The sequence below is a fragment of the Lacerta agilis genome, chromosome 1 (genome assembly GCF_009819535.1).
Source record: "Lacerta agilis isolate rLacAgi1 chromosome 1, rLacAgi1.pri, whole genome shotgun sequence".
Taxonomy (NCBI): Eukaryota; Metazoa; Chordata; class Lepidosauria; order Squamata; family Lacertidae; genus Lacerta; species Lacerta agilis.
In genome coordinates, this window is record NC_046312.1 from 102282430 (window position 1) to 102294230 (window position 11801).

Here is an 11801-nt window from a genome sequence, read left to right on the forward strand (position 1 = left end):
CCATTGAAATAATTAGGCATGACTCACTTAGGTCCACGAATTTCAATAGGTTAACTCTAAATTGGCCACCATTTGGTATGTCCAAATGTAAAAGCTCTGGGAAGGGCCACATGCTGCTTTCAGTGGCCTCCCTTTGACATCATGAGCCTATACAGCCACTATATATATATATTGCACCCACAATTGCTAGAGCTTAGCGTTTATTTTCTGCCAGAATTGAATTGTCTCCTGCAATCTGATACCAAGTCTAACAATCTCGCCATGCCATATTCTGTGGGTAAATATTTTTAAACTCTTGAGTCAAGGAATGATGAAATATTTAACAGTAGAGCAGATTCTAATGAGCTCAGAAAATGATCATCCTGCAGCTCTAAAGGCCTTTTTGTTTGCTTATCAATCCCCGTGATCTTGTTTTTATGAGCTGTCTGCTAGCAATAGTGTCCTCAGAGAAGTGGGTCTCCCATCCCCTGCAGATGAAGTGGCTTTTGTCTGTAAAGAGCATAGGCACAGAATCTAGTGGGAAGTTCTCCTGCCCATATGCCATTGAAATACATGGGGCCCCCTGCAAAAGCACGGCAGTACTACACTCACAAACCTCTTCTGTCATACAATTTTCTACCTGCGTTACATATAAGTGATGGGCAGCAGCCTCAAAAGCACTCAGCCTTGGTTCTCAATGATCCCCTTCAAGCTAATTTACCTCTGGAACACTAATGGGACCATTTAAAACCAACCCTTCTGAATGCTAGAAACTACAGTGGAGTAGCAACAAAAGTGATGCCAGATTAATTGAACAAGGGAAGCACAGAAACTGGTCCATCTGTACTTATTATTCCCACTACCACAGTATTTTTTTATTGAAATGCAGAGATGATGATGATGATTTATTAAATTTCTGTTCCACCCTTCATCCGAGGATCACAGGGCAGTTTATGATAAAAACACACCAAAATGTATAGCATAGTAACAAACAAAAACAATACTTACCCCCCCCAGCTTAAAAGGCCATACATTGTTTAATTAGTCAAAGGCCTAGGAAAAGAGGAATGTTTTCTCCTAAAGATATGCAATGAAGGCCCCAGGTGAACCTCGCTGGGGAAAGCATTGCACAAATGGGGAACTACCACAGAAAAGGCCCATTCTTGTGTTGATGCCCTTGAGAACTCTCACGGAGGAGGTACATGAAGATAGGCCTCAGATGAGCATCATGGGGTCTCGGTCAGTTCATATGGGGAGAGGTGGTCCTTTGAGGTATTGCAGTCCTGAGCTGTTTAAGGCTTTACAGGTCAAAAACAGCACTTTAAATTGGGCCCGAAAGCTAATTGGCAGCCAACACAGTTGGACTAGGATTGGCATTATATGCTCCAACTGGTAAGCAACCTGGCCACTGAATTCTGCACCAGCTGAAGTTTCTGAACCTTCTTCAGAAGTAGTCACATGTATAATACATTGCAGTAATCTAACCTAGAGGTTACCAAAGCATACATGACAAAAGTTAGGCTATCCCTGTCCAGATAGGGGCAACAGCTGGGCCACCATACAAAGCTGATGGAAGGCACTCTGTGCCACTGAAGCTACCTGAGCCTCAAACGACAATAATGGATCCAGACATATTCCCAAGCTGCATACCCTCTCCTTCAGAGGGAGTGTAACCCCATCAAGAGCAGGCAAACTCCCATCCATCTGGTCTAGGGAACCACCCACTAGCAGTGCCTCAGTCTTATCTGAATTGAGCTTCAGTTTCTTGGCTCTCATCCAGTCCATTACCAAACCAAAAGATGTGTTGGCAGAAGGATGCTTGCAAAAGGGGACTTTTCCATCTCTCATTACTGCAAATATCTGCACTGCTGCAACAAAAAATGTTCTCCAAAGGGTCAAGGAACCCGCTTGAGCAGTGTTGGATGAGGCTGGGTTCAAATACCTAACGGCAAAGGAAATGAATCTTTCTCCAGGCTGTTCATTACTTAGTGTAAGCCAGTTTGTCTGGAGGTGAGGGTAGGAAGTCTAACCCATGTTGAAAACATCTGCTGGTGAATACTGATCATTCTGTGCTCCTTGCTAGTAACATCAGTAGATGCGTGCTGAAAATCAAGGAGGAGACTTGAAAAGAATAGATTTTCTTCTGATGAATTGTTGATGTCCTCCTCTGTCTGGAGATGTCTTTGAAAACAAATAAACTTGTTGGAAGGGGACCTGAGAAATGACTCTTACATCCCAAGTCCACCAGGGCTGTTTCTCAGAGCTGAAGTCATTTCTTTCAGTTGTCTAAAGTTTGCAATCTCACATGGGAAATAAAGTTTCACATTTGCAAGCATACTCCCCACCACCCAGAACCCAAATACTTCAATTTTATGTGGAGAAGCAATGTCTAGCCCAAAGTCACCATTATAGCCAAGTGAAGACATGAACCTTGGTCTCCCAGGTCTGACAGTCTAAGCATTACATCACACTGGCTCTCATTTTGTTGCAAGTCCACTTACATGTATGAACAACATGACCTGTTACTGGAAGACAGGAACCTGCTTTATTCTCAGTCAGACCATCAAGTTCAGTATTGTCCCTGCAGAGTGGCAGCAGCTATCCAGTGTTCCATCCTTTCCTGGAGATGCCATGGGATGTATGCAAAGAAGATGTTCTACCACTTAGCTACAGCCCTTCCACCAAGTTATCATGGGAATATAGTCAAAATATGGCTTCTGAGAAACAGGAGTGTGCTGTTAACATGGGGGAACCCAAAGGTTTCATAAAAGAAATAAACATTTAGGGGGAGAAAGCCTAAGAGAAGCACACCCACACCAGCCGGACGAGGACTGAGCATGCCCAGGGGACACAGAATACTAAGGCTACACCCGCATCATACCTTTAAAGCACATGGTTCCCCCAGAGAAGTGGAGTTTGTTAAGGATGCTGAGAATTACAGCTCTGTGAGGGGTCAACTCCAGCTTCCAGTATTCTATGCCGAGGGAACCATGTGCTTTAAATATGGCATGGATGCTCAGTTCATGTCTTCTGCAGGGGAGATGGGAGTGGACTATTCTGAAAGAAGACTTGGCTAGCTGGAATACTGAGGAATTCTCTACACTGCAACATTTAATTGATGATCCCACTTGTACGTTTATAGTGCTAAGCTGTTTAACCACCAGTACTTCATGATTATTTTGCTTGTCACTGATTTGTGCTCTAGACAATGTGGGAAAGAGCTTAATACAAGAGCAATATCTTACAAAAACCAATAAAGTTTTTCTTTTCTTTTCTTTTTTAAAGAGCAGTATCTGAGAACTTACCACTGTTCCCTGACATTATAAGTGAGCTAGAATGTTCAGATCCCTTATAATTCATGTAATAGGCTTCTAGAACACAGGATATTACTCATAGATTTTAAGTCTTAATAACTATTATATAAAAGAAATTAACATATTGTGCTGGAAGGATTCAGTTTAGATTTGCATCATCGTTTCTGCCCCCTTTTGATGAGTAATTTAGACACTTTCTTGCATCTTAAGATAAGAATTCCATTCTGCTTATCTTGCTTGGTATCAGTTGTTAAATGGACGGTAGATGCAAAGAAGCAGATTCCTAGAGAAAACTGCCTTATAAGCCATGTGTTATGTGTTTATGGACCGTGAAGAACGTTAATCAAGCCCAATATGGTGGACTGTAAAGTCTGGTCGGTAATGTAATATAGAAACTTATTTGTGTGGGTCTGCATTTTAATGTACAACTATAAATTGGTTGTCACTGTATTTTAACAGTGTATCTATGCCTATTCTGCACAGTATGCATAGAATACCTTCATTTATTATTTGGTTGAAATGACCAGGATGGTTGCAACAACAAATAAACTCTTGACTACGTGTTTATGGGAAGCTCCTGGTGCTGAAATTGCAATTCCAACCACATGGACATCTTCACACAGCTATGAGCCTGCAGCATGTAAGCTACATATTACCTCATGTAGGGCAGTTGACGTTTGATGTGTGTACTGACAGCTTCAAAAAGTTACTCTGGTCAGTGAGCAAAAAAAATCAATTCATTCATTCATTCATTCATCTTCAAAAAATAAAGAACCATTGCTTTAACCTTTGTGTCACAGCATGGATAACTTAACTGGGAGGAGATATTTGTATATGTAAAAAAAATACTAGTTTCCTATTGGAAGGGCATCAGAAGCAGGGGGAGGTCTTAAATCTTATTCTTATTGGAAGTGAATTATGATAAGATCTCATAAACCTATCCGTGGCTAACAAAAAGCCCAAGAGCTAATGCACCCCCCAGTAATTGTTTCTGACTTTCCAAGAGCCCACTGATTTTGGCAGTGGGGCCCAAGAAGGACAAAAAAATTAAGTGAATAAAATTAATTTTAAAATAAATACCTTTGCTTAATGGCGGGAAGCTCTTTTGCCATCTCAAAAAAACAGAAGGCTGCATGCTTTCTCTGTATCATGCATTGTCTATATGAAAGGCAGTATGTTATTTCATGACTTTACCAAAGTCTGCCTTCTTTCTTTCTTTGAATCCTGTTCTTCCTATCCCCTCTATCAAGCACTTAGCTGCTCCTAACCAGAACGTCTAGAGACCTCTTCCTCCCCCTGCCTCTCTATTTCTCTCCACCCACCACAAATCTATTAAAAGCTCTTCGGAAAAATGGACCTTCACAAGCACTTCTTGTATCTCTAGAGGGTTAAAAAAAGAAAAAGAGCCGTATGTCACATTACTGCTTGGCACACTGTGAGAGATAAACTGTTAAGACTTTCTGGAATGCCATGAAGAAATCAGAGCAAATTGTTGCAGCAATAATGGGAGTCATTTTTACTACAGCAGAAAATAATAACTTAGGTCACGACCCCTTGCTAAAGAAAAAGCCATGCAGTCCCACAGTAACCCCAAACTCTATCGTTATGCCCCCCGCCCCACAAAATTAGTATTATCAGAAATTCCTGAAGCAATTCAACCCTCTACTGCAGCTCAAAATGTTTTGGGCCCAGGCTGTTTCTGCTCCTGTTTCTTCTCCACTGCCCCAGTAGAATAAATCTTCCACAATGAATCCTCCATGGGGTAACAAGCTCCCAACACCTTACAACTTACTGAACATGACTCTTCCCTTCCTGAATTCAAGCAAAATCCTAATGTCTTGGAAAAAATGGAGAGAACATCACTGGAAATCAGGTCACTGATCTGCACCTTCACTGTCACAAGAGTGAGCATCATAACATCCCGTTTCCAAGGTGCATGGCTTTGATGCTTAAAAAGGCAGGGAGAACCTCTCGTTTGTGGGTGTTGGGTGTGTCTTAATCTAGGGCAGAGCTTTGCAAACTGTATGTCGTGACAGGTTAGTGGGTTGACTTCAGTGTTTAAGTGTGTCACGCGATATGTGTCCATACCTCTTATAACGGGTTAATTTAACCCCTGCTTTGCCAGGAGAACTGAATTAGCGTATTGCGAAATGGTGCACGTCTAAAAAGTGTGTCACCAACATGGAAGTTTGGAAAGTTCTGATGTAGGGTTTCAAATTTTAATGCTTTCTCCTAACAACTTTCCTCTTACATAAACCAGTTGCTTGGAAAAATGAACAAAATGACTATCCTTTGTTGCTCTTTTCCCAAATGAAGCAGTGATCCACCTTAAAGAATATCTCCTTTCCTCTTTTCTTTACTTCTTATTAGTTACTTACCCATTTGTTTCCCACATAGCGAAGTGCAAGTGTTCATCCAAATCTGAACATTGTATCCCCTAGTGACACAGATTCTTAATTTATCCCAGGCATAGGCAAACTCGGCCCTCCAGATGTTTTGGGGCTACAACTCCCATCATCCCTAGCTAACATGACCAGTGGTCAGGGATGATGGGAGTTGTTGTCCCAAAACATCTGGAGGGCGAAGTTTGCCTATTCCTGATTTATCCCGTTGCAAGAAATCCATGGCCGACACTGAACAAAAATGCCATCATTTGTCGAGTATATGTGTGTGGTTCAGCTCAGAACATTGATCCTTAACATTTGCACAAACATGGATACTTTTGCCTGCGGCATCTTTTTGATCAATCTCTGGGGTACAAATAATAAATTATTATTATCGTGGAAGAATCAGCTTTATAACAAAATCCCCCTTTCTGTAGCAATTTGTGAGCTAGAGACTTCACTGCAGCTCATTTATGCACATGATCATTGGATGGGTATATCAGCTCATTCTACATTTACATACTTCTCTCTTTGTCCTGCACACCCCCACTATAGGTTTAGTTGTTTAAAAACTGATTCATGTGCAAATCTCTTTCTTAGCAGCCCCCCCCCCACAGTAAATTGTCAAGGGACTTGTCTGGAGTGCTTTAGTGTTAGGACAGGAGTTGGACTAAACAGCCATTGGGTTCCTTCTATAATTCTATGTAGAAGTCAGGATTGCAAGATGTGACCCAGCAAGCCAAATACTATTTCACCATCCATATATTATCCAGGGCTGGATCAAAATCACTGCAGGAGTTTTGTGAAGCATTTTAAGGAGAAATTCACCCATCTTCATGCAGACCTGAATGGTGCTGTTGATACAGTATCAACGGAGGTGTCTAATGCATCATTCTGTCCTATTCTGTGGCATCAGTCTCAGTTTTTGACACCTAAGAAAGCAGATAAGGCACTTGCAGTTGTCCAGCCTACCGGCTTTGCCCTTCCTGGTTGCTTTGTACCACCTGTTGCAGGTTGATTGGATAGATGCAAGGAGTGGTCCCAACTGCCTTGAAGGAGCCATAGCACAGCCTTTCCTGAAAACACACCTACCCGCCTAGGACTCATGGGTCTATGTTACCTATCACCCAGTCACCTGTACACCATTTTTTTGAGCATGAAGAATGTGGTGGCAGTTCAGCTGCTGGAAGTCTTGGATGAACCTGCTCATCCTGAGCTATTTCAGTCTGGGTTCAGGCATAGTTTTGGAAAAGATCCTATAGATAGGCAGTTCCCAGATCTGGGAGTTGAAATGTGTACTTGTCCTTGATGGATTTGAACTCCCTCCAAAGGGGCAGCTGCACAGTTTGGGGGCTGTTCCTGGATTCATCACTAGAGACCCAGGTAACCACAGCGACTTAGATTGTGCATTACCAACTGTGGTGGGTTCATCAGCTATGACTGAACTGGGATAGCTTTGCCATGGATGGAAGTGTTTCCTGTTCCAGTTAAGCCTTGCTTGAGCAACAAGCTCTTCCTGAGTTCTTGTGTTTCCCTGTGTCCTTTAGCCCTATTAGCTTACTCTTAGTCCTACTAGCTATGGTGGCTATGCTCTGTCTCCAATCAGAGGCTGGAAACCATAGAGTCCTACTTGAGGGTTTCTTATGGGCATCTGGTTGGACACTGTGAGAACAGGATGCTGGGCTACGTGGACCAATGATCTGATCTAGCAGGCGCTTCTTATGTTCTTATTCTGCTTCCTGGCTTGTCCTTTGGCCCTGACTTCAGTCCTGACTATGGTCTTGGTCCTGCAATTTCCGATATGTATTGTGGCTTACCACAGCCTGCTGCCTGCAGCCCAGCTCTGCCGATGGCCCAGTGATGAAATAACCTTGCGAAATGTTTTCAGAAGATGTCCCACTTGTGGAATCCTTCCTGTCTCTATGGATACCAGATAGAACAAACAGGAGCGCATCCAGCTCTCTTCAGGTCCTTTGCTTTTTAGCCAAGGTATTCATTGCCATCACAAGAAGTGCGGCACATTATTTCTCAAGTATCATAAACTGAGAGTTACTAATGAGAGCTCTACAAGCCATGGCATGCAAAGGATCACACTAGCAAAGCTGCATGGGGGAACGGTGGCTGTTTCATTATATTAGCAGCAATTATAGTTTTGCAGCACACCCTGCCAGGAATTAAGAAAATAAATGGATCGAGAATTTATCAACCTTTGATGGCCTTGTAAACCATTCCCCAAACTAGAAACCAGGAATGTATTAAAAGGGCTATATTAGAAGGATGGAAAAATACAGCTTAAGAAAGGCATAAAAAGATGAACACGGCTGCAAAAAGAAGTCTGATGTTGACTCTGAATGTTCTTAATCCAAATACAATTAGTGACTATTTTTTTAACCTTGACATTAATGAGAACAACAATTCCTTTATCTGTTGTCAGCCCTGGATTCAGTCTTGTTTTGTAGATAATAAGGGAAGCCTATTGGGCAGTTCACCATATTTGCATTGTTTTAGGCCTAGGAAGTTGTGGCAAAAAGACTATGCAGATGGAGTTAGGGGTGCAGAAAGAGCTAATCACAGCCACAGGCCAGGGAATAGAGGTGAATAGAGTCTCAGAACACAAAGGGGCTGCCATGAGGCCAAGTGTGACCTGAACACAAATAGCATAACTCAGGTCTGTAAGATCTTGTTGGGCAGCCATAGTGCTCAGCAACTGGGGATGCTCCTGCTGAGGAAAGGAAGGAAGGGGGCAACAAAAACCAAAGAGACGGTGCCTCAAAGTGTGTATTGTTGCAAATTGGGGGGGGGGGCATAGTCTGGATGTCACCTGAAGCGTCCCTTAAAAGCATAGCTGTGCAATTCTTGGTTTAAGACTGAAGTTTGGTCAGGACTGCTGGACACTGTCTTATTGCCTCTGTCATGGGTGGACTTTTCTCAAAGGAGAGATCCAATCAGGAATCAAGGCTTATCCTCTCTCAACCCTGCTTCTGCAGCAGGCGATGCCACCGAAATGTGTACCGTGTGTGAAAGACGACAATAGAAGTCCTGCAGCTAGGTTTGAAAGAGGCACAGAGGCCTGATTTTGCTCTATGTGGCAATTCAGTGCTTTATGGCACTGAGGGCCTTCTTCAAAACATAAGGAGCAGGATCTTTTGGCGCTGCGATGCTGTGAACTCCATTCTTAAGCTCAGCCTGTATATATGTGTAAATAAAACCTTACGTCCTAGAAATGCCATCAGCCTCTAGTGACCTTCATTCCATAGAAACAAAACCCATGCAGGAGCCCCTGAAAACCATGGGATTTAAAGATGAAGCTGAGTCTTGGCAAAGCTCTTTATTATGAAAGGTAACTCTGGGGAAATGCTCATAATTCCATGTGCATGGAACAGACTGTGCGTTTCTAGATCCTAGCCACCACGTGTTCCCTGCCAAGGACTGGTGCATATAGAATAGTCACTGCATTGAACAGGCTTTAATTTGTCCCCTGGGTGAATTAATTTAAGATGCCTTTTCAAAACTAGGTGTGAAATGACCATTGGTTCTTATTACACATGCCAGGCATAGCAAACTTGCTAGAAAAGGGTTTTTTAGCATCACTTTGAGGTTGGACTAATTTTGTTGGTTTTGAAAATCACTGTCACCATCCTTTTTCTTCTGCTTGTAGGCAACCAAAAGTTTGGATTGACTTTGCCCCTCTTTCAGTGTTCTCTTTCTTTTATTTTTAGTGATTTAGCTATTTTTAAATTATGTCTTTACATGTATATGGGGATTCATTTTACATATACTGGGGTTCCTCTCCAAACATATACATAGATGAAAGGAGTCAGCTATGGATGAGGCAGAAAATTGGTTTGATTCACACTTCCCAATACAGTCTGCGAGCCAAAAGGCTGCTATCCTTTGAAATTGTAAGTCCTCTGAATTTTGCGATACTGTTGTCCAACGAACAACTGTGAACACAACTGTGTATATTAGAGGAAAGCATGCGTAACAGTGTGTGTATTTGTGAAAATAACATGCAAAAATACATTACACGGGGGGGAATGCTTGCAAATTGGGGCCTACTAAGCAAATATTGCACGCAAAGTGTGTATATTTTGAAAAATGCATGCTAAAATGTTGATGACTATGAGGATTTTTTTTAAAAAAGGAATTGCAAACTGATGTGGCAATGTGGCAAAATTAGTAAAAATGAGAAACTGAAGTTGACAGATTTGTCCATCTAATGCAGTCATTGCATTACTGTAATGTACTTTTTAGGAAGATGTGGTTCACTAGAAAGCTCAGTGAGAAAGAAGGATCTGACATATTTACCGTATTTTTCGATCCATAGGGCACACCGGACCATAGGGCACACCTCGTTTTTAGAGGAGGAAACTAGGAAAAAAAATATTTTTCTGGTTTTCCTCCTCTAAAAGCCCTGTTTTTTTGAGGATCAGCTAAAGGTTTTGCAGCTTTTTTTTGCAAAGGGAAAAGCCCTGTTTTTTTTAGGATCAGCTAAAAGTTTTGCAGCTTTTTTGCAAAGGGAAAAGCCCTGTTTTTTTTTTAGGATCAGCTAAAAGTTTTGCAGCTTTTTGCAAAGGGAAAAGCCCTGGGGTTTTTTGAAGATCAGCTAAAAGTTTTGTAGCTTTTTTGCAAAGGGAAAAACCCTGGTTTTTTGAGGATCAGCTAAAAGTTTTGCAGCTTTTTTGCAAAGGGGAAAAAGCAAAGCTCCTTTTGCAAAGGGGGAAAAGCAAAGAGGAAAAGGCCCGTTTTTATGGGGTTCAACTCACATTTCTGAAAAATCTTAAGGAAAGGGAGCCATTTCTACTGTTTCCAAAAAGATAATCTAATCAGCCAGTCACAGGTCGCTGGGGAAACAAACAACCTCCCTCTGCAGCACATTCAACAAAGGAGGCCTGGGCAAGGGGGCGGGGCTGAAAGGGAGCTGGGACTTATCTCTCTCCCGATCTCTTGATGATCAGCTGCTGAGCGTGGTCCTTTCAACACCCCCTTTGTAAAATAAAAAACACGATCTGCTTTTGGCCCCTGGGCAATTCAGCTCCAGGGACCACCATTCGCTCCATAAGATGCACAGATATATCCCCTTACTTTTTAGGAGGAAAAAAGTGTGTCTTATGGAGCGAAAAATAAGGTAATTCTTAATATGATAATTCTCATTATATTTCCTAAAACTGCCCATTGTCTTCATCAGTATCATGATGGATTGTGAGGAAATTTCATCCTTATTTAAATAATTCACTCTCTTTTAGAATCTAAAGTGTGTGTGTGTGTGTGTGTGTGTGTATAACATTAATATTTCTTAACAAAATTACCACCTGTCTGGTTCAGAGGGATGAAAAACTCCACAGAGGTTTGACTCCAGAAAGTTAAATGTGGGAACTCTCTGTACTATTAAACATAAGTTTTGATATCACAGAAACAGCTCTGCAGAAATTAACTGAAGGCCTCTAAGCCACAGTCTTTTATTTGTGTGCAGCTTACATTGCAATGACTTTTGTATATTACATTTTAACGATTTTATCTCTGTGTCCATAAAAACTTAAAGAGTGCTATTGCTCCTGTAAGAAAACTGATTGGACTGCATGGTTCAGCAGATTGGGTGCAGTCTGTGGCACATGGGAGTCATTTTTACTACAGCAGAAAATAATAACTTAACATGGGCCGAAGTGGGTTGGCTAAGGGTGAATGTGGTCCTTAGGCCAAAAAATGGATATATTTAAAAAGTTCATGTCATAGATAGGGCAAGTATTTTGAAGGAAATAATTATAACATTTTTGATGCCTAGGTTCGTGCTTATCCTCAGAACTGGATAAGAACAAACATGAACTTTAAACCTGAGTAGCTATGTGAGATCTATTCCACAGTTCCTGTTGCTAAGGAAACCCTTCCTTTTGTCTCCTTTTTGTTCAGAATATACTTGTTTTATCTAGGATAAGACTTGCTAGCGACGTTGCCTTCACAGTTGCACCTGAAAACCTAAATGTGAGAGCTGCCCATGGAGTAATGCAGAGTTCAGTCTCTAACATGTATGCAGCAAAGATTTAGGACAATCAAGTAGACATCTTCATTTTTCATTCAGAAAGACTTTGAATGTCAGAAAAGGCTGGTAAGAGTAAATTCAGAAGTT